Source organism: Anopheles aquasalis, chromosome 3, assembly GCF_943734665.1.
Source record: "Anopheles aquasalis chromosome 3, idAnoAquaMG_Q_19, whole genome shotgun sequence".
NCBI lineage: Eukaryota > Metazoa > Arthropoda > Insecta > Diptera > Culicidae > Anopheles > Anopheles aquasalis.
In genome coordinates, this window is record NC_064878.1 from 17,289,809 (window position 1) to 17,314,040 (window position 24,232).

A 24,232-nucleotide genomic window follows, 5' to 3' on the forward strand; every position below is an offset into this window, starting at 1 on the left:
TGCGAGCTGATGATAATGTGTCACGCAACGATTGCGGCGGGGAAATGATTTCGGCGCGGTGGTATGCGTGTGTTGCCTCCTGGCTTCTCTGTGTCCGATTCCTGGTTTGAGCGCCATCCCCTCGCGCTGCGGTCATTTTTGGGGCAACTTTTAATTTGTAATCATTCCGCCTTGGGTTTAGGAGCAAGAGCGGAACAGGGGTTTAGTTTATCAATGGTCCAGTGGAGCTCTTTTCGAGCGGTTGCTCTTGGACGCGATCGTGCGTATTTCCAGGGCTCGTGTGATGCAAATGGGCCTTGGTGTGTGTTCGATTTCTGATTTCACTGCCATACTGCTGACTAGGCATCGCCTTTCCATGCCCTGCACACACTACTGGCGGGGCTGTGGTTTAGTGCTGAATGTGTTTTGTAGCTTTATACCAAACCAATCGGCCGATCCGGCAACGGGTTAATCGATTGGGGGTGCCGCGTGAAGTTCAAACACAGGACCGGCCCCGAGGTGGGTGAAACGTGCGTGAAATTAGATTTTCTTTTACTTCTATGCACAGCTGTTTGGCAAAAAAAAAACGGAACTAACGATAGGAAACAGATCAGAAATCGGAATCAGATCAAACTAATCGCTAGTTGGTTGCCACTGTTCGGGTGCGGCTTAGATCAATCGATCGTCATCGATCGATTTGTGTCACCTTTAACTGGCTGCTAAGCCGGGCTGCGATGGTGGATGCGTTGGGCGATAATCGATTCCGATGCGGGAAGTGAAAGAGCGGAACTGCGGTCGCGGCTAGCGGCACGAAACATAAGTGACATTGCCAGGTGACCGGAACTGTTGTGGGGTAATGGTGTTTGTCCCGTCCTGTGAAGGAGTAAGTCATAAAGCACCAAATGTCACCAAGCACACAAAGACAAACTGCTTCTAATTATGATTCAATCTGCTTGAATAGCTCACACAACGGCAGCATTAGCGCACATAACAAAGAAATCACCCGCCGAACGCACTCGTTCGCTCGTTTGTCCCAAAAATCGCTCTGCCTCAGCATTAAAGTCCCACAAAAGCGCACCACAAGACGCACAAAAGCAAAGCAAGAAGCAAGCAGCAGCAGCAGCACCAGTGTACGATTTATGTGGGGCCCAATTATTATCGTTCAATAGGAAATTGCTGTTTCGTCATATGCGAGATTTCATTTTCATTCACGGCACCGAACGGAGCGCGGCCTGCACCGCGGGCGCGGAACCGTTATATCTGCGGCAGCAGCCACCATGAGCAGCATCAGCTCCAGATTTGAATCACCAGACCCAGATGGAAGGAGTCGCCATGGCACGGGGGGCAATAATGTGGTTCAAATGAAAGAGAGGATTGGAGTGTGTATGTTCTCGGGTGCTCAGTTGTGGGGGGTGCATGCTGCTGGCGGAGAAATTATGATGCCCGGATTGGATGGATTGTGGTGGTGTGGCGTGTGCTGTTGAAATCGAGATCCAATCGACGGCACACTGCGCTGTGCGGTGATCTCTTTGGCGTTGGTTCCGCCACAGCCACGAGGAGTCCAATTTTAATGATCTGCTCCACCAACTTCGACGACGACGACGACGAAGACGACGACGACGACTACGACTTGTCTTCTATCGTGGTTTCGTCTTCTTATGGTGGCTGTTGCTTCAAATTAATGCTCGGTCAACCGCGGGCGCGCTCCGCGCGAGATGACGGTGGTTCGTTTGGGTTGGGTTCGCAGAGTAACCGAATTATAGTCATTACCATTGGTGGAGCTAATTTCTTCTGCCACACAATAATGCTAGGGATGAAAAGGGGGTGCGGTTGGGGAGAAGTTGGAATGCTGTGGACTGTGTTGCGCGTTCAACACCTATGCTCATGCTCTCTTTTTCTTTTCACCATTTCACGGCCCAGATTAGCCATTGATCTTTTCATTTCGATAATTATAGAGACGTTTGTGGGGTGTCTGTTTGTGCGCATACTGGGATGAAGAGATGAGCAATCCTCCGCTGTGCGATGGATGTGTACGGTGCGCTTACCATGATTGAGTAGGAAGAAAGGTCGGTAGTTGGCCAGCAGCAGCAGCAGACACCTTTCGTGAGGGGCAATCTGTTTGTAATAAAATTATATCGCCCATTAGCGAGTAAGGATTAGCGCGCCGGAGAATTAACTCATCATTTCTTCTGTTGCCCAACTGCGCCACCGAATTGTTCCAGCTCGAATTACGATCGATCGTGTAATTGGATTGCGGAATTTTACGGAAATCATGTGAGTGCCTCGAATGATGAATGGTGGTTTCGACAGATTGTCTAGATCTAAATATCTCTGTTTATTTTAGTGATCAAGTTTGCACTTGAACTGCTGATTGCTGGCACCTTTCAACGGACGCGGTCATCTCCGAAGATCGTTCGTTGCCACCGTTTTGCATTCGAGCGATCGCACTCTGCGGGGATTCTGTTGTGTTGACATTGACAGCGGCCCCCTCTCAGAGACAACGACGTCGTCCATCCAAGTTCATCTCGCGCATGACTCATCCGCACGACGTCGGGCCGGAGACGACCTCCCCAAACCATTTAACACCGTTACTATGCCATGGGCCGCCGCGGCTATTGGGGTTGATCATGTAGTCCCCCCCCCCGGGCGATGGACGCGCTGCAAGTGCCGAAGTCGAGGGAGCGTCGTCTTTCCCGGCAGGGCGGTTTGTGTTCCTCCTCCATTGAAGAAGAAAGAAGCGATCAGCGATCCCCAGATGCCATTATGTGCCATTTATCTGTGCTCTGCTGATCGTCTTGTAGTGGTGGCGGCGACAGAGGGCGCAAATAATGCAGCGGGAGACCCCTTTTGTCAGAATCGTTCGGCTGCTTGTTGTTGCTGCAGCGCTTGTTATACACTTCCTGGAGTGAGTCATCGCCGTAAAAATGCTTCCTCGCATTGGACCCACAGTGGAACCATAAATCGATTAGTGAATGAGAGAGCGGGGTGGGAAGTTGACCGACCTCGGTTCCTGTGAACGGATCGCAAATTCGAATGGTTCGGCCGGTGTGTGTGGGATGAATCTCAACCGGTGCGACCGGGTTCCTAATTCTCTGAGACGGTGCCGCGTGTGCCGCGCACTCTCGCGACATTATTGTGAGAGCATCGCAGTTTTAACGATGGCCAAGGACGTGACAATGACCGTGCGTCCGCCGGGGCGGTGGTGTCCCGGTTAACGAAGTAAATATGGCAGCTTTGGAGCTTCCTAGTTGCGTGAACCCTTTCTAACCTCATCGATCACATTTATAGAGTGGGAGAGAAAGAGCGAGAGAGAAGAAGGGGATGTCATTCAAGGAAAAAAAGGGGGGTGGGGGAGGTCTTCGAACTCGCGCGTCGTTCGCCACCCTCGGTCGGGTTGGTATGGGAGAGCGGTCACACTTGGCCTTGCCGATGAATTTCGAAACGTGTAAAACACCCTTCCACGTTCCGGGACAGGTGTGTACGGTAAGGCAAAAGTGTGTTGGCCCCAAAGAAAAGGTGTGTTGATATATGTTCACGATCCATGTGACAGTTGGCTCTGAGGAGTAGTCCATCGGGATAGCGGTTGTCTGCATCTGGCAGACTCTAGGCAATAATGCGCACGGAATAGCTGCAATTACCTAATGAAACAGCAGCTGTGAAGGAAGCATGCAAACACGTGGTTTGATCATCTTTTGCGTGCGTCACGAACGCGTGATAGAGTGTATGTGTCGTGCCAAAAGTACGATTTCGTCTACACGTTTAGCTGGGAGGCATTTTAAGCACCATCGGGTGAACAGATGCAACGCTCGGTGCCCCTTAATATATGGCCCACGTTATTTAAATGTCTACTTTAATTTCAATATCCACGGTGCAATGTCGGATCTGCGGAGAAACGGGCGCTATCTGTTACTCGAGCGCCGTTTGCAGAGTAAAACCGATGCCACTCGTCACGTTAGAATGATTTATGAAGCGCCCGCTGCTCAAATTTATGATGGAACCCCAGATGCGTCCATATGGATTGTGTAATCGTTTGTCCTCCGAAGCACATTCACCCATTTCATCCCCTCTCCGATCCTGTCTGTTCTCCGGAAAGGACATCCGCAGACGGAGTTTGTTCGAACGTTCGGATCGCACCGGTACATGCTACTGTAAATTATTAATGAATCTCTCTAAGATGGATAGCAATTTGAATTGGACACAATGTAAATGGGGCATCGAATGTGAAACATGTGACACATACCTTGTGCAGTGGAAGCTGCTCAGTTTGTCCTGTTTGTTATGCATAGCATCATGACCATTTTCTTTTTAACATGTTACTTCCGTGCATCTGATTTCTATCGGTTTGCATACTGCATGTGGCACAACGATTTGTGTTCCCTTCGTTCATCTCGCATCCCATCCTATGGCCAGCCATTTAAATGGAAGCTGCTCATCGACACACATCACAGAGAGAGACGGTTTGAATAATCCAAAAGGATTGCGTTGGAGCAATCATATATCTGTTGTATATGCATTGAGGTTGAGCGATCATCTCCCACACACAACGAGTTTGATTTGCAAATGCATCCTCAAATGTTGCAGTTCGTCTGTGGATGGTGCCAGGAGTGATGGGCTACTCATCATCGTTCCAGCCGTTGGCCGGTTGGCGACAATGTTGCGTGAACCGCAGACAGACCTACTGCTGCCGATGTCGGGAAGCTCGTAACTTCCGTTACCAAACCCGTGTACCAGATTAGTTTATAAGCGGCGTTGCTGCCTGGTTGTTGGTGTATCATGTAACTCCAATGGCTATCACGACGGCCGCCTACAGCGAAGCAGCGCGGGTGCCCGTTAGCCTCAGATGCATGTTTCTCGAAAGCAACCCCCGCCGCGCAGTAGATGCTATTGCATGATCGATCGATGGACATCGATTGGATCCGATGCATGTTACTTAAGCTTAATAAGAGGAAGCATCATGTTACTGACGACGGCGAAAGAGCACCGCTCTACTTATGTGTGTGCGAGAGGCAAGACGCGCCAAGGTGTACCAGAATAGCTCATGATCAGCAGCACGATGTTGATACGCAGGAGCGCTATAGGCGTGCTCCAAGGTGCTCGGGTAAATTACAGTGAATTACCTCACTCGAGCGCTTACACGCTCCTCGATCACCGTCCACATCCTCTATCGGACTCGCGCTGGATGCCTTTCTACTGCAGCATATTTGTAGTCATCGCGTTTACTTCTTGACCCCCTTCCGCGCCCCGTTTTGAAGCTAATCTTTCCTGAATGCATTCGCGTGACAAGATTATGACTCTGATTCTCACACCCGTCTGTTTTTACATCAGGTTTTAGATCCCCAGTCACTCATGAGGAAGCCATCTCGCTACGGTTGAACCTGGATCCAGAATTCCGTTGCTCGATTGAGATACAGAACGGTGTCGTCAAGATGAAACGCGCCGGAGTTGATCGATAGCAACACATTGCGCACCAATCGAGTGCTCGACTGATACCGAAGATCTAAAGCAATTGCGACGTGCCTTTGCAGGCGATCCGCAATATATCTGGACTCGGTCTCAATTTGCATCGCTCTGGAGGCGAACGCGTTTGCGGTTTTTGTGGTTGACCCCCGGGGGAGGGGGGGCTTGAGAGACGGCCGACGGACGGTCCGGTCTGAACACGTTCGGTAGCGCTCGCGACGGTGGCTTCCTCCGTGCCTTTCTCGCCCACCTGTGTGCTGTTTATTTCACAACCTCAGCAGCTCCAGCGTTCAGTGTTCGATGAGAAAATCAGGAGCGATAGGTAATTTGAAACTAATTTGCTTTCGCGTCCGCTACGTGTTTCGTGCGGGGTTGCTTAAACGTCACGCGTCTGGCGTGGTCGAGGTTGTCTCATTATCACATTTTCTCAGTGGCGCATTAGCGCTGGTTTGTGTCTTGTAATCGCTTTCCAATCAAAACCAGAACAGTAGTCAGATTGTCTCTTCAATGTCTAATTAACGTCCGTCAGCTTGGGATGAAAGGTGGTTATTGAGTTGCGATGTGTCCTTCATATGTATTAAGATATCACTCTAGGAACAGCAATAGTACAACAAAATGTTTTAGTTGTCGATGCTGTTCGTTCTAGGCGTTCGTGTTAGGCGAAAAATCGGTCTGATTCAACAATATTAAAAAGGTAATTCAGTACGTTTATTTCCAACCGATCCTCGGGGGTTATCTGTAGTTCTCAATCGTAGCACTAAGTGACTGAGATTCAAGTGGTACCGCGACCACTGATCATATCGCTTTGCTTAGAGATTCGTGTCTGATCCGAGGTTGATACCATGGAAAGCCGAAAAAGAGCTGCTGCCAGTGTTTGCGCTCAGCGATGAACTTTTCTTCCCATGACTAACTTTTAAGCGCTTGGCTCTCTGGCACACCGTCAACAAACCCAAGCCGACCCGAGGCTTCTTGTGGGCTTACGGGCTCGGCACAAAAATCCAACCACATCGTAGCCCTAGGCGATTCGAGCAAAAGAGTGAGCGCGCGCGCGCGATCGAACGGAGTGATAGATGAATGAGTTGTTTGCAGAAGTAAAACGGTGGAGTGTCTAGGGGCTGCTAAGCCGTAGGAACTCGACCGTCTAGTAAGGCCCCAGCCACGTGAGACAGAGACCGCTGGAGTAGAGTTGGGGCGGGACGGCCAACACGGTGGCAGAAGAGGAAGATGATTGCTTTTTTTGCACCTCCACACCGGCTCTACTAGAGGGCCTCGGGCTTGGCAAGCAGGCTCGCTCAGGCCAAACCTTGCCGGCTCATGTCGAATGAATCATCCAAGTGTGACTGACGTAGCCTGCAGCAATGGCCGTGGAAGGCAGGCACAGTTGGGAATGCAGTTGCTCTAGCCCGCGGACCAAAGATACAGATCGCGCGGCTCACCGCGTGTATATCCTATCCCTCCCCCCCCCCCCCCCCCCCCCAGGGTATTGCTCAACGAAGTGGAAAACGCGAAAAAAGGAAAAAAAAACCGCGCAACGCAACGCGCACCCGCGGCGATGGTCAATTATTTTCTCAGCTCCGCTGCTAGGCCAGGTTCGTCAAGTTGTTGGGGCCGGACGGATACGCGAGGAGTTTGCTAAGGGGGGGTCGGTCCGTCCGTAAAATGGAGTTCGTCCCCGGTGCGCAACGCGCATATATGTGACACTGATTTTGATCTACATTTTTGAACGATCCCTTCCACACTGCATTTCTCTGTTGCAATTACGCGTGGTAAGCATGTGGAATGGCTACAATGTGTGTTCCACAACGTGCACTGTTCTTCCACGCTTGCCGGCCACGGGGAGACACGGGTAGAATCTCTCTACGCCGGCACTCGCTCGGCCCGCGCAATATAGGATTTTAATTGGATTGGTATTAATTTGCTTATCTAAGGTCTTGAAGGAAGAAGAAAGGGATCACACACTGATTGGCTACGAGTCTAAGTTTACAAATAAGATTCTAGGCACTTAAGGGCGCCCGGCCACATCCTCTCTGGACCTCTGGACAAACGGCGACCATCAACTGCCGCCCTCACTCCTTCTGTAGGTACAACGTTGTCGCGGTCGCTCCGTGACACAACTTCGGCTTCGTCTTCGGCTGAAATGTAACCGGTTTGTCTCGTTGGAAACCAATTTGAAGATAATTCAATTGTGTGTGCGGTGGCACCCGATACAAGGAATATGCTATGGCTTGGGGCCTGTGACTGCGCGCGTTGCAGTCTACGTTGATAAATGTTAATTAATCGTTTACCGGGAAGTTGTCGTTAACCGGCGCAGCATCCTGCGGTCCTGTGCCGCCATCCTTTTCTAGTGGGAAAGCAGTAGTGGCTGGCTGTGGTGCGTGGGGCGGAATACGGGTACCGGAGTGCGCTTAATTGAAGAGCAGCTGCGGTGTGTATACAGCTCAACATTATTAGTGGGTTACTGGTTTTCTGCTGATGATGGAGCAGCCAAGCCCAGGGGGACCGAGTCCCTCAAGGATCAACTGGCCACAATTAATTATCGTAACTAAATCGACTTCTTGGGTGCCTGGGTGGTGGTTAGCTGTCGCCACAGTTTCTCTGCTATTTATTGGAGTTGCCGTTGCGAGAGCTAATTGAAACTTTGTCCACCATTGGTTTTGGTTTCAATTGCTCTGTCCAGTTTGAAGAGGACCATAAGTTATTAATGTTGCTGCCCGTATTTGCCAAATACTGTTGGGTGTCATGACTTAGAACTCACGGGTCGGGAGGAAAACACAACCCAGTGACCGAATTTCCTTGCTGTGGCTGACTGGCGATCAATAAGATGGCACTTGGGTGGTTGTTTGTTGGACTCTGTACGAAATAAATCAGCTGACCTCGTTTAACCTGGCGGAGAAAGTAAACCGCGTGCGGACGGACGGGGACCCTACGAAAGACGTTCTAGCTCGTTCGTTCTAAGTCTCCTTCTTCGCTTTGTTGGAGAAAAAAAGTAGGTAAAGACCTCATTTTTTGGGTTTCCTCTGTGTGTGGGCATATGCTACGCGGCACGCACGCAGGGTTTTACCTTTTATGTTTGAAGCGTTGTTTTTCCCCCTGCTGCTGTTGTTGTGTTTCTTCTCGTAACCCAAATAAAGTGACCATATCTTTGGTCTGGTCGGACGGAAGTAGTGTGGTGGTCAGGTCTTTCGTTACAGAAATGCGATCGCCTCGGGCTCGGAGGGCTTACCGACCGAACGGACCGCACCAGCTTACAAGGGGTTTGGCGGTTTAGGTTTGACTGATTTACTTTGCGTTACAAACGTTGTTTGGTCGGTGACACACTGAGCGATGTCGGTTGGTTGGTGGTGTGTTTTGTAAACACAAACACAAACATGCAATGATAAAACATGCACCACACATACCTACTACACCTGCAGCGCCGTAACATCATCATGGCATGTGGTGGTGCCGCGGAGGTGAAACTTATTTTTACCTTCCCTGCCGTCGAACGTTACACCGGTAAACGCCGGCTGGGTGTTCTATAAATACTTGTTCGGTGGGGGTCGGCAGGGGGGCAAGCTAGTGGAGGATCGAGCAAAGAACGAGCGCTCTTTCGTGGTCAATACTTTGCGCGTGAACGCCGCTGCGTGTGATTGCGTTAAGGGTAGCTATCGATAGGTGTCGATGGTTACGCGAGCTAAAAGAGAGACAGTCGACAGCAGAGACAGAGGAGCGAGGTCGAGCCGCTGGTGGCTGTTGACCACTGACACGGACGGTGCCTTATGTGGCACAACGTTTGCAAAGAATGTTTTGTTGCATAAATTCAGAAGTATAATCCAATTGTATTGTTGTTAGAGAGCGTTGTAAGCGTGTGAAAAGCTGCTTGCGTTTCGTAATTTTCCCCGTACATAACGTGTCGTGTGCTTAGCCGTAATGATCTTTGCCAAATTATGTTATATGATGAACGACACCTTTACTGTTTAATCTAATGTGGGTTTTTGCTGTTGCATTTTCTTTCAACAAAGAAGCAGTACTTTTACATGTTTGTCAAAAGAAAGCGAGAGAACTCTGGTGCTGTTTCTAATGAATTCCATTTTTGACGAAGACAACAAAACACTGAATATACCTCCGCCAGCACTAGGTTCATAACAAATTGAAAATTATTCATAATCACTTCTTGTTCTAAGGCGCAAGGCGCACTGCGCAAGAGTGCTTCAGCCTAACCTGAGAAACGTCCCTAGAAGGGTGATCGTCTGCGCCTTTTTCCTCTTTTCTCCTATGTGTGTTAAGCAAATGCGGCTTCAAATTCCCAGGAGGTCTTCTGTGGTGACCGCCTTGCCTTGGGGGTATCACAAACCTCTTCCAAAAACACCCTCACCTTTGGTGCGATGGACATCATACGTCCTCGAAATGTATGAATGCTAGTCCCGCGGCTAGAATCGCGGCGGAAGTAATCACGAAATGATGGTGTGGATGTCAATGACCCTTCGCCGTCGCTCGTCAAGAAGGGCGCGCGCGGGAGCATGATTTATGCGTGGAATAGCGTGGATCCAATGCTCCTCAAGCCACCAGTACGTTCTTTGTGCTGCTGTGGTTGTGCTATGGAGTGTGTATGTTGTTGAAGACGAGCACCCTCGCTCGGTGGAGACGTTTCTCAAAGAACATAAAATCGAAATCGTTCTGTTGTCTCTCCGTCTGGTGGCTAGGCCTTCCCCCTTAAGGAACATTTACAGGGCCTCCCAGGGACGAGACATCGGCAAAGCTCTCGTACTACTACTCGTATGTGACCTGGGAGCGATGGTATTCCATCAAACTCACCATTCGGTTTCCTCAGTGTAATTTAAAAAAGAAAACCGCAACTCGCAAAGAGCATTATGCGCTGAGATGGATCTCAGTTCTCGTGAAGAGCTAGGTACCGACAGGGAGTCAATTGTAGCGACGACTGTGGTGTGGTAAGCATCTTTTGCATGATGATGCACCCACCCTTTGTACCACCATCGAGCATCATCCACGCGTCGTAGCGCGGCATTCCGTTTGATGCGTCCCTTCCAGAGCGTTCCGCCCGGGGTTACACCATGATGGACTCGTCTGGCTGGTCCCGGAGACCATTTCCACGAATCAATAAATACATCTTCCCGAGACAGCGAACGGAACGTTGCGATGTCTTCTAGTAGAAACATGAACGTGTGTAACAGCTTTAAATGAAGATTGAAGGAGTGTAGTTCACGGCGAGTTCATGCTTCAACCAACGATGCCAATGTTTCGAATGCTCTTCTCCGCTTCGTACCAGCATCGTTGATACAGGTGATGCCAGCCAGTGGTACGGTATGGTAATTCAACTCGCGTTACAGACCGGTTCTTCGGGGGGGAGTTGGTGGTGGGTTGGCGATGGAAACAACACATGCTTTTGGAATGATTCATATAATCCTTAGTGCGAGGGAGCACGCGAGGGAGAATGTAGTTGTGGCTGTAAAGCAGATTACTGCAGATGTGCATACTGATCATGATTGCTAATGGAAATGTATTTCATCTTCTCTTCCGTTGCAGATATTTGTGCTGAACAGCGACACGTCCAGCTGTCTATCCGTTGCTGTTGCCAGTGGTGGCATTTAGTGTTACTGTTGCTGCTGCTGCTAAAGGTAAGGTTTCGTTTTCTTATTCATATTGTTATATCCTTTTCGGAAGCAACACGCTTATCATTTCTAACCACTATTTTTGTTCTGGGATCGTCGTAGGACATTCTCATTGCGTGATGTCTGGTGTTGCGGTTGGTTTTGTTGGAATGAACTGTTAAATGATAAGAAATGCCAATGGCATAGATTTCCCTTTGCTCGCGACTACTCGGCACAGCACGATGAGATGATCGCCACACGCGGCTTAACCTAGAAAAATGTGGCAAAACACGACAAAAGTGGCCCACTGAGCATAATGATAACCACCCCCCCCCCCCCCCCCCCACCCCGGTAGTAGCACACCTCTACCCCTACCCCACGGTTGTTCGCTAATAGACGGATCCATAATAACGAAGCAATTAATGTAATTTCCACCCGCAACCGGCATAATTTGCATATAATGGTGGACGAGGGTGTGGTGAACGTGCGTGTCCGCCCGCGTGTGTATCGCGTAGTGCGCACAAACCAACGCGCAGATGAAAGGGACGGAAAGGTGGGTGGTAAAACTCTTCGTTAAATGTCACGGAAAACTACGCTACGCTCTTCATTCTCCACGTTCCCCCCCGCATGACGCACGGACGGAGAAAGTACGAGATTCGCGATGCGTTGCGTTGCGGGAAAACTGTGGAGAAAAACCCGAATCATCGCTCGCTAGACACAGTCGCGCACGCACGCCAAACCCTGGTACTGGTATGTTCCTTGTTACCTGCCTGAGGCTGGCACTCCTACCACCCACCCTGATGACAAGATGTGTGACGGGTGTTTGGCGTTTTTCCGGCATAGCCGAGCCGAGGGGTTGAGAGTGGACCATTGTGTGCCTCTGTGTTTTACCATGTGCCACGTTTAATAACTGTCATTTCTTAAGTGCTTCCAGCCGGTCGGTTCACCACCTTGAATGTTTTTGTAGAGCCAGAAAGATGTCACTAAAAATTTGTAAAATGTGTCAATTGGGTTCAGTGCTGTTTGTGTTGTGCATGAATGGTGTGGAAACAGGGCAACAGGCGCTTAATCCGGTGGCATCTCGGGCCACTGGGAGAAGAGAAAGCCACAGGGTAGCGCATCATGCTACCGTGCGTGTCCCGTACTGGTGATGGACCAGCTTAGCGGAAGGAATTTATTCCAATTAAAAGCCGGTGGCGCCAGTTCGATTATGATGATTATGGTGCCCGCGAAAAGCATTCATTTTAATCAAGAATTCAAATGAGTATGTCATTCCGGTGTTGTTGCTGGGTGCAACGCAAAAAAAAAACTCTGCACTTAGTGTCTGGTCTACGGAAACGAACGTATGCTGCATGCTTTTAGTTTAATCATTTTTTGTTTTGCAATATTCAAAATTACTTGCGACGCCAAGCTAACAAAGAAAAAGGAGGTGCCATGGTAACGGAATGACTTGGGGGAAATTAGGAACCCCTCGGGCCACCCCCGGGGGGGATGACGATCTTGTTCCCTGGCATGCCCGCCAGTAGCAATTGCTTTGTTCACTCCGTATACGCGCACATGCCGATGACGGGTCGCTAACTCTGCCAGGGCGCCGTGTCCGTTTGTCGGTGAAGATTGTTTACTTTTAATTTATGCTGATTAAATTTGTCCAGCTCTTTCTCGTTCTTTCTGCCCCCTTTGTGTGGTTTCTAGCTTGCTAACCCCACCGTACGATCGCGGGCTAAATATGTTTGACTTTCGCGTCTGGTGCGTGTCTACGGCCTGGCCCCGGTTTTGTTTTTCGCCGAAGAGACAGAGACGATTGTGTCCGCCGCCGACGGCTGCTTTCGTGTAAATCGCAATCAATTAAAGGATGTCGCCGGGACCGATGCCGGGGTATGGCCACGATGATTAAATCAGCATCGATTAATGGAATTTCGCTCGCATTCACTGTTTGTGCGGTGGTCGGCAATAGGCAGCTCAGTTGCATCATATGATGAGTCCACCAAATGCCGTGATCGTGGTTGATCATTCCAGAAATGACAAACAATCCATTTCCCAGTGTCAACTTCTTATCACGATAGTTTATGTGATTGTTGTGGTTCGTTTGTTCGAAGATATTCTTGATTATTTCTTTCTTGTCATTATTTTAATTGATAATTCTAATTCAGATTTATAAATTTCTTTTCTTTTTTGAAAAATTAAATATAGACAGGGTACGCCATCAGGAAGGCCATCAGGCCTATTTTAAAGTTGAATAACTCTGTCATTTTTCAGCCGATTTTAAAAATTAAACCAGTTTTATTTAGGTTATTCTTTGCCATTTATTGTGCCATACTCAAAATATGATATCGATCAAATGACCGCCTTCATTCGACATGCAAAAAAGAGGCTCTATTTCGGGCATTTTACATTGGTTTGACAACATTTAGGGAATTATTTTTGCAATTTAAGCTCCAAAATTTTCTCTATGTTGTTTCAAAGTTTTCGGTTTGTTGGCATAAACCTTATTTTTAAATAGAACCACAGAACCAAAAGCCAGCACCGTCATATGCGGCGAACGTGGATTCACCATCCATTGCACGGCTGCAGTTTTCACTATTGACCGATTATTTTCAATGTAAAGTGTGACAATTTCAGTCCGCTTCTTTGACGTGAAGTTATTCATTACTAAAATGGCATAGCCTGAAGTTTCAGAAACTGTCCTATTCGTCAAAATCGACTGAAAAATGACAGAGTTATTCAACTTTGAAATAGGATACATCCTGATGGCGTACCCTGTTTTATTTCTATTTTAATATTATCATTAAGTTTAGATATGTTTTAGTTTTAATAATTCATTGCCGAGGCTATTTGATTTGCGAACGCCTAAAAAATAACGCAAAAACGTCTAGCACCTTCCCAACGCCTTCATGGAATGTCAGCTCTTGCGTTTCCTACCGATCGGGCACCTAACACCAATCCAGGCGCGTGCCTCGGTCACACACCTGCACGCGGAAAATGGCGTGAGAAAATCGGACTTCTTCCTACTGTTGGCCAAACTACCACAGCCAGAGTTAACACGGGTCCAAAGCAGCAAAGCAGAGAGCGCAGTGCTGGGTTAGTTTTTCGGGTTCGGGTTTTGCCACACTAAAAATATCCCAGAGAGATCTATTTTTAGCCAAACCACCCTCCATCATTCCACACCCCTCCCATCCAAAAGACACCCGTCATGTGCGTCTCCTTTGCCATGCCTTTATCCCTTCAAAGCGTGATGATCGCAATCAGCCGCAGCACCTTACGACGATGAGCAGGAGAGCGAAAGAAGGGCCATCGTCACCACCACCGCCCGTCCGTTTGTATGTGATCCTCGCTTGCGTTCTCTGTGTTGTGCGAGTGTCTTTTTCCCTGTTTTATTATCAGTTTTTCACCGTGAAAAGATGTGGCGGCACATGGCCGAAATTTTTCCAAAAATATCTCCACTCCGCCCTGCTGCTTCCTGGTCCTCCGCCACCCTTCCGTGTACCGGTCGGTCGAGGTTTGCGTAAAAATAGAGCTCCGGTGTGCATTCGACAGACACACCCCTTTCCCCCCTTCTCTCGGCACTGCTGATGCTGAGCAACAGAACAGGAGCGCTCCTGCCACGCTGCCGGGATGCCGGAAATTTTCGCGTGAAAATGGTCCGAGTCCGAGATGGGCCACCAGATGGAAATCGTTTCGATCGACATCGTTGGAGGGGAGGGTTGGGCCACCAAAAACACACTGCGGGAATGTGGGGGCCCATACCGCAGTTTGTTTTTATTTGGTGTTTCGCTCCATTTCGTTCGGACCAACGTTAACAAACAAGTGACATACGTTTAGCGCGACGACGGATCGTTCCGTGGTCGACAGCGCGACCCTGAATCTTCCGTGGTGAACGAACGGACTGGAAGACGTATGTGTGTGTGTGTGTGTGTGTTGTCTCCTTTTCGAAGAGTATTAAGTAGGATTACATTTTTTCACCAGGAACATCATCCCCTCCTGCTGCCCTCCTGTCCCACGACGCTCAGAAAGAACAACCAAAAATGCTTTGTTTGAGCAACAAGGGTTTGGTGCGGTGGACTGGCTTTGAACTCTTTGCTCACGATGACCATGAACCTCAAAAAGCGTCGGTAAAATTCAGAAAAAAAAATCCACCACCACCCTGGTCCCATTCCTCTGACAAAAAACCACGAGACACCCACCGACGGGGGAGTGTGAGAATCATTTCTTTTGAAATTCTTACGCACCTCGTAATGGCGCAGCGGCGGACTGCCACCAGCCAGCCAGCGGTGGTCGATCTGGTCTTTTAGGGGGTCCGTTCCATCCTCTGCTCGCAGCGTGACAGATGCTCGCTTAACGCTGTCGTTAGTGTGTCTTCGGCAAAGAGGGACGAAGGTGAGGACACGTTGGTCTAGTGTCATCTCCTCAATGGGACATTCGAGACACACGAAAGCCGCGCGTATAAGGCACCGGCACCAGGGGTGTACAAAAGTGGACTTCTTTCGATTGAAGCGATCATCATCAACGACCCGACGTGTATGTGGGTATTTTGCCCCGCGGAATTGGCCTTTTGCCGATTACGGTTTGCCGAGAGATAGCGGTTAATTGTGGTAACCACCAACCTGTTGGTTTGCGACCGATGATCTATCTGCTATCGATTTTTGTGGACCGAAAGGGTAACAGCGAGCAGTGTGGTCATGGTCGTCGTCGTCGTCTACATCAAAGTTCGCTCTCTCGGGCGTGTGCGAGTCCGTATTTCGTGTGGTCGAACGTTCGACGAGAAAGCCTTTCATAGACGACAAACTAACGACGGCGCACGATAAGATAACGAATCGGCGAATGGGCGGACAGAGCATTGCAGAGCGAAATCGGAAAATGTCAATCCGACAGCCGCACACCACGGCACGGCACGGCACGGCACGACGCTTTGGTGGCGGTCTACGAACGCACACGGTGCAAAAGTCTGCCATGGTGGGAACACGATGAGACCGGTTCCGGTTTAATCGACGAGAATTGGTTCGATTGCAGCATTCAATTTGCTGTCGATAAAACTATGGAGCGCGCGCGCGCACGCCACCGAACGGCGGGAACGTTAGAGATAAATTGCTTTCGATATTTGTTTTCGTTCAGTGCCCGGTTTTTGTTTCTTCTGTTTTTTTGTCATTTTATCATTATTTAATGAAACACACGACTCGTTCACATTCTACTCGGTGGGTGGTTATGTGGCAAAAACAAGCACGATTCATGCCAGCAATCGCATCGCAGGGGATCGCAATTTAATCAACACATCAAGAGCGAAAAACCTACATCCCCATGAGCTCACTCACGACGCATACTGTCTGCACTCGAGTGCCGATAAATCGATCAACGCGTCCCAGTCCACCACCAGAGACGCGCGCTATTCTGTTTTTTGTCATTCGAACGCGCCATTCGTCTATTGTGTGTATCTGCTTACTGTGGCACAGTGATCGACTGGCAATGCTTTCGCGCTTTTATTAGTTTAGTGTTGGTTAAGGTTGGCAAGTTGAAGAGAGTGCTGCATCGATAAAAGGATGCATCTCGAGGGTGACAACGCCGTGAAACGAAGGCTGGCAACCGCGATTCGTTTTCGCGGTTTCGGTGATCGATTTTTGCGCCAAGAGAGAGAGAGAGGAGAAAGTGTGATCAAGAGACGTTGATAATACATCATCTCTCCTCGTAGATTGTGCTCTACTCTTGCATTGAACAGGGAATGCAGTATTGCTTCACAAAGCATCAGGTACTGGTAGGTTCGTTCTCGCTGGAAATGCTGTGATTCTTCGAATAATTATTCCCTTTTTTTACTTTTAGCAGCTGCCCCATATTGAGGCATAAAGAAACATTCCTCCGAATGGGGGGTATCGCGATAAAAGGCAGTCTCAGCTGCCTCGCGTCACGTCGATCTTCTTATCAAAAATGCGCTGCGCTGCACTGCACTGCACTTTCTTCACCAACACACTACTGTGACCACTCGTAGATGGCGGCCCCCCCCAGGAACGCTTCGATGCCATAAAGGGTGCGAATGGAAAGTTTTTTTTTGCTTCCAATCAATCGACCCCCCGCCGGGAATGGTCGTTTTTAGCGCTTACCTCGTCCCCTTTATGGGTGCAACCGAAAGCTGCGCCGCGCATGGAGCTATCGACAAGTTTATCTGCTTTGATACAGTTCGCTAAGTTGCGCGCTCCGTTAGCCTGGCGAGATGGAAAGCATTTATCGGTGGCTGCGCATCGGTGTTGTGTAGCGCCAATAACCACTCGACCACCAGCATCTTCTCGATCCGATGCTGCAGCAAATGGAAACATTGAATGCGTGGGAAAAGTAGAAATACATAAAATCTCTGATGTAGGATAGCTGGTCCTGTGTGGTGGGAATGTGGTCCTGCGAACTTTGCGAACGATCTAACGGGGCCGGCGTGTTCCGGTAGGCGTTCATGGCGGTGTCTATTACCAGCATCATCCACGTTTAGGATACTAAGCGTTGTTTGGTGCACTGACAAACAACCTAACGCTGCTAATGGTTTTCTGATGGCTGCTTGGTTCAGAAAGTCCACGTCCAGTGCTGCTGACAGTGGTTGATGATGGTTTATCGGGTTTCTTCTCCTTAGAATGGCGTTTGCATGGTGAAAGAATGATGATGGTGGGATGTTTCATGTTCACCGGGAACATCTCTCCAAAGCTCTTTTGCCTTTGCATTGCCGCACATCGAGCAATAAAAAGTAACAAAAAGTCATAGTATGTGTCCGTGTCAAACAACCAAAGGGAAAGATAAAGAGAAAGAAAGAGCACCTTGACTCGTAACTTTTCTTTCTCCTAATTATTTCTTCACCGTTGACCACCAGTGCAGTATTCCATTTTTCCTTATCTACGAAGAACTTTTTTTTATGTCTTGTCCAAACGCCTCATTTGCGAAGGTGAGCTCAGGCCCACACGTATATCGTTACGATGTTACGATGCCCCCTTATGGATAGTAATTAAGGTCAACCACCGGTGGTGTGTCAGTGTGATGGTTCTTGTTGTTGTCACGTTCCAGGGAGGTACCCGCCGCCGACAGTGTCTTCTGTGGAGGACTAAAAAAATCCTACCAAGGCTAACGGTGTCTCGGTTATGTTGCTGCAGGTACACTTACCATAAAATGCATTCGCTGCCTACAAAGTACTGACGATAATGGCGTTATGGCGTTTGTAGTGTGAAAACTTTCGCCTTAAAGATGATCTTCGGCGTTCTTTACTACAGAGTAGGCAAGTTGGATAGCACCGTAATGTTTCAACGATCTGACGAAATGTTGAAGAACCCGGTACTGGAACTTTTCGCCTAATCTTAACCGCGTCCTCGCTTTCTCTTCCATCGTTAGAGTGAATGTTCAAAACCCTCTAATGAAATCAGCTCACGCTCTGTGATTTTGGCAACATTCCATCGAAGAGTTCCTGTCAGATTAGTGGCTTTGACCTTCCTCAGTCCGTCGGGAATGAAGGTTGATGTGGGATTATCAAGCAGAAGACGGGTAGGGGTCTCCCGCTGGCGCGTCGATATCTCTTGGTCCAAGGGAGAACCATAATACGGGCCCCCGGAGTCCCGCATTCCCGTCAACGTGCGACGACCCCACGATCCCTTGATGGCAATGGATGCTGGATAAATGCTGGCCAGCAGTGAAACGCATGGTACGCGCGCGTCCCCGTCGTCTGTCAGCTCTCCCCGAGAATGCTTTCCTTCTTCGGTGGAATGCAAAATTTATGCGATTGATTATGGTGATCCTTTCGCTTTCGCACTCGCATCGCCTATTTCCTTCGGTCGGATTGGACGGCTCAGGAACACATGCCGGCCGTCGCCTTGTGCCTTGTGACCGACAATAGCCCCGGGGGGGCTTTCGCAGAGGGACAACGTCAATCCCGGTCCCGGTTTTGTTAAGGGTTTCGCTCGGTTTGTTTTTTGCTTTTCTTTTCTTTTTCATTCTCCAATACGTTTCGGGAGTGGTTCGAGTTCGAGACACGCTATCGAGGTGAAAGTATCGTATCACTGGAGATGTGTTTAATTCCACCGTATCATTGCCGATCATTGGGAGGCCACGGTCCGGTCCGGTTCGGTTCGGTTCGGTTCGGTCCTCCTCCCATGAACTCTCCGGCTGGCCACGTTCACGCTGCAAAAGAGGCGGCGAATTTGGCGCGGATCCGAACAAGACAGGAAATGAAAGCAAATATTATTTCTTCTTCAGCGCTCCACCAATCGGGGTCATTGGAAGCAACCGCGCTCCCTGTTTTGCATAGAAGACACGAAGGAACTTCTGCCGAAAACTGCGGCACCAGAGATTAACGGTAAAGTTAATAATGCTTTGTATAAGCCGCGAGAGATGCTGCTGGGACGAAATCTAATCACCAGCGGATAAACAAAGATCACTAATCAAAGCTTAGTATCTGTGTGGTAATATTTACTTGGCGGATTAAGTTTAACGTCTTTCCAAATCTGTCGCTATCGGCTAATGATTTATCTTGTTAGTTTACTTGCTTAGGCAGATAATTCGAACAAGACGCTGCTAATGCTCGAAAAAGTGTTCACGCGAGGCTCAAGTGGCATTAAATACAAGCGGCTCGTTAAGATAGCTCTAGTTTGATCTATACGCTCACCAAGTGGAGTCGATTGTAAGTTGCTAGATGCTCGGAACAGCTGGTGCTTCACTCCTTACGAGATGTGTAGAATTTTACAGTCTATTAGAAGATTGGTTTGTGTCATGTACTAGATATGAGTACGATAAACCATTATGTTTCAGTTTCAGTTTTAGTGTTTTCAATTTTAATTCCCTTGCGGTTGATATTAATCTCCTTTCAAACTAGGTCTCCCTTTAAACATAACTAGCGGTCTAACTAGCGCCTTCAAGATGGTTACATAAAACGAAACCGGCAGACCTTTGGACGCAACCGACGTCTCGTCTATAACAACACCAGCGCTAAGTAGCCACTAGCGTCTTCCGATTTTCGGTTGAAGGTCAATCGAGAAATTGCCTCACCATCACAGCCATACTCCGGCTGCCACTGGCCAACGGTATTGCGTTACAATTTCGCTTCTCGCATCTCGAATTGGATACTCAGCACCACCACCAGCCAACCCTTCCGAAACAGACACCTCAACACGCATTCTTTGCCGTTCGCTCGCCGACGCTTGGCGCGATCCCCATGTCGCCACTCGCCACGCGGTGATTGTGTGTATTAAATTTCGTAAATTCAACTGCTTAACTAACCCTCCTTCAGTTGCCGTGAGTCGTCGTCTTGAAAAAGAAAAACGGTTTTTTTTTTAAAGACGCTCCGAGATAGTTGAAGTGCGCGGCTAAGAGGACCTTCCCGTCGCTGCTGGTTGGTGGTGATGGTCCGCAAACGGTCACCGACAACGGCGGTTATTAATAGTTTACTTAAGAGCGAAGATAAGTTACGCTTCTGTCGATTTTTCGACCGCTATAAGCACCGTGAAAGGGGGGGCAACGCTGACCTGGCCACCAGACCTGAAAATGCTAATGAGATGCAGGGTCGAATAGACACGTTTGAGACGCAAAGCCACCGGGCGATTTCGCTTTCATTGACATTGGAATCGAGTTCGGTGACGCCGAGTGAAGTTTACACAGAAGGAGAATATGATGGTTTGGTTTCTGGTGTCTGCGGAAACCTAAAACCGCTTAAGAACACTTAACGCTACGCCAAAAAGTGTCCCTTTCTGAGACACAGTCAGGGTGATATTCTTTTAAAAGATAAACAGAATGGCGCGATACTTCCGTTTAGCTGGAAGCGATCTTTGCAAAGGCGTGAGTTGAATTATGAAAAGAAGAGAATTTTCCAGTCTTACAAAAGAGTTCAACTATATCAAAAACTTACTACCTGACGGCTTCACTTTATCTGACATAGATGAACATCTCCGCTGAACGCTTCAACATCAACGTATCACCATCATGAAATAGGTGAAAGTGTGACGCCTTCAAACTGTTCCCAGCGTACGACAAGCCAAAGAAAGGTGTAAAAAAATGGAAAGAAAAAGCCATCCATCTGTGTCACTACGGCTACCGCGAGTGATGATTATTGGCAGCCAGCCTTGCCTTACCTGATCATTCATTGCCCGAAGATCCCTGATTCCCTGCTAGGGTGCTAACATGCCACCCTTCTGTAACGGTATCCGCGCCGGCTGCATCTGAACTGCTTTGACATCTTTGGAAAAGACACAAAACACGCGAGAGGATAGGATGCACGCCATCAAAGCCCCCTGACTCGCTAATGAAGGTGATAACATTTTACACCTTTCCGATGCCTTTCCTCCAGCGCCAGCACACTGGCCTGGCTATTTGCGATTTATGCACATCAATCACAGCGTGTGTGACTTGTGCTCCGTAGCCGCCGGTTGATGGTGCCGCTCAGTCTGTCTCGGCTGCTGCTGTATGGCTGGTTCCTCTAGGTTCCTGCTTCGTTGGTGGCGCATTGCACGCGAGCTGCGCGCGCTCCAAAAGAGGGCGCTTGAGGTGAGCAGCAGAAGAAGAAGGAGAAGAAGGTCTTAGGAAGCGCCCATACCAGTGGCCGTGCGGCCCTTGTCACCAGTGCTCTTCCCCATTGGAAATCCGATGTCTGCATTTAACGGAGCATCGGTGTGAGCCAATTAAGCGGCGATAGAGCGGCAAGCATTCTGCCGACGGCGCTATCCAACAAGGGCTCTAGCTTTTAACCCTTCGAAGCGACGTGGTAGCCCTTTCTCGGGTGTTTCTATTCCTCTTTTTATGGGTTTTTCATCGCGCACTAAGTGTCTAAGGAAGAAAACTCGATAGCTAATTAGCTTTAATTTGGTTTGACGTCGCCATTTACGGTGCTTTATGTTCGTTAATTGGTTCGTTATTGAAAATTGTGTTGGACAAAATTGCGCCCTTTTTCGCATCGAAGGGTTTTTTTTTCTACTCGAAGGAAAGCTCCCCAATCAATCAAGCAGAAACGGAGAGAGACAATGTGCCTTCAGCTTCAGGCACCACCGGGGAGTGTTGATCAGCCAGCACTGGCAGCTTCCTGCTCATCCTAGCTTTAAAACCTCGGAAAGTCAAAGAAAAGATCCAAGGAAAGGGCGAAGAGATGTGGTGTGGAAAAGGGGTTTTAATGAGACACCAAGAAGCAAAATGGGTATCATGGAAAAGGAAAGAAGGGAAGAAGAGAGAGGGATCAAAAGAGTGGCGGGGCATGTCACACCGATGGGCAATTCTCTGTCACGATCTGGTTTTGTTGTGATGTGATGGCCCGGGGGCAAGTAGCAGAATGTCATTTATGTTTGCCACCGATTTTCATCCGTTCCTTTCGTTTCGCGCATCTTGTGTGAGGCACAATTTCCCAAGCTTTTCGCGCAACCAACGGGACCAACCGGGGTCCCATAGGTGGATCGATGAAGAAGGAAAAACCGAAAACAGATGGCGAGACAGCGCAGCAACACCACAATGTGGTGTGGGATGCTTGAGTGATGAAGCAGCATAACTGGCTATTAAGATTTAATCACATTTTAATTTAGTCCCACAGCCCCCTCCTGGGGGGTTTTCCTTGCCACCCCGGGATGGGAGGAAAATATGTGTATGTGATGATGATCACCGTGGATCGTGCTTGGTGTGTGACCGTGGCCGTCGCGCGAAATCTGCACATCATTATTTTACGACGTCCTCCCGCTCCTAAGACGTCGACGCTAGCTAACGGGCAGATTTGTCTTTGCTCTGCCTCCGGTGGCTGCCATCCGGAGTCGCTTGACATGTGTTATGCTTGCTATTTATGAGCTTTATTTATGAAGGTTGCATTTAGCAAAAATCTGCTCGTGATGTGATGTGATGCCCGGAAGGTGTTTATTGCCTTCGAGCAGCAAAACAGTAGAAGAAGAAAGTTCGATGTTTCCATCTGGTCATGACAGCTTTATCAGTAAAGCCATGGTTCTCTGTTCATTATTTCAACAAGTTCCATGTTTGGTACAGTAAAGGCAATCTGTTTGGTACAAATTTGCTACGTGAAATATGAATTTTGTATCATCGAACCATTTATCGCAAAAATATGACTTCCTGCGGATTTGTCCAATTGTCATATAAGCGAAGGAGCGTATCTTGGACCGATCTGGTTTCTTTAGGAAGAAAAGCTTAGGATTGGCGGTTTGGGAAGTTCAAGGGAAATTCATTTAGTTTAGTTTATATCTGTATTCTATGTGAATTAAGTGTTTAACATCATTTAATCCCTTCTAATCTTTTGATAATCACAACGGATATAAATCATCGATTTTCAAGACTTAAATTAACTGTTTTGTCTTCCGACTTCAGGCTTCAGTAAACTGCTAGTATTTAGTGGGAAAGCGGCGATATTTTCTAGTAAAACTAGGGCCTAAAAATAAACGCACGCACGAAACGTATGGTCAAGTAAAGTTTAAACTTGTCAACAACTGTAATACCAGATGAATATGTCTATTAAAATATCTGTTTTATAATTAAAGTTGCCTTTTAAATAGATAGAACTAAATTAAAAATTAGACTTTTTAATTCATGTTCATTTTATTCTTTCTTTCCCAGGTAATTTAACACCAGAACACGCTTTGAAATTTATCAGATCGTACACATTCGACTGACTGGTAAGCGAATGAATTATTATATTAATTCAAAATGAAATGAAATCCAATTTATTGCCATTTTAAAGTTCAAAATTAACATTTCCAATCCATATATCCTCACGCGAGCAAGCTATTGGTTGAAATTCAAGAATGGGTAAGGAATGCCAAAAAAAGCCCAATTCTCTCCCAGGTAATGCACAGTCACACATGTAGCACCGCAAACGCGTTGAGAGCGTTCTCTCTCAATGAGAAAAACCAAGCCACAGCGCGCGCGCTCTCTCTCTCTCCGTTTCCCTTTCAAACGTTTCCCGCGATATGCATCGCTAGAACAACCCGTTGCGGCGGGATGATTTCGGTGCGCTTCGGCGACGCTCTTCCTTCCTTGTCTTGGGGAGCAGAATGTCCAGTGAACGTATAGTGAGGGCATTGATGCTGACAAACCCATTACGAAAGGACGCGCGCATCTTCGGATGTGCCGTTCCTTGAACCCCCCGTCCGCCGGATCGCTTTCGAACAGCTGGTTTGTGCGGTCGGAATTTTTGAAGCGTCCCTTTACTTTACAAGGGATGCGCCAGCGATGATCAAACAACAACACATTGCAACAACACTATCTTTGCAATGGCCTTTGACCGG

The 24,232-nt window shown here is 48.3% G+C and overlaps 1 protein-coding gene and 1 non-coding gene across 7 annotated transcripts in view; both read left to right on the forward strand.

Moving 5' to 3' along the window:
- LOC126577976 (dnaJ homolog subfamily B member 6-B) overlaps positions 1-24,232 on the forward strand; it is a 64,316-nt gene that overhangs the window by 21,798 nt on the left and 18,286 nt on the right. For 5 of the 6 annotated variants that reach the window (XM_050240089.1, XM_050240091.1, XM_050240088.1 and 2 more), the window contains exon 4: positions 10,960-11,051. The gene's annotated coding sequence lies outside the window, so the exon portion shown is untranslated. Of the gene's footprint in view, positions 1-10,959; positions 11,052-23,587; positions 23,621-24,232 lie in introns of those variants that run through there. The other variant, XM_050240094.1, reaches the window with a different exon arrangement.
- LOC126579367 (U4atac minor spliceosomal RNA) lies at positions 23,975-24,146 on the forward strand. Its single transcript, XR_007608436.1, has one exon. It is a non-coding gene; the product is annotated as a U4atac minor spliceosomal RNA (small nuclear RNA).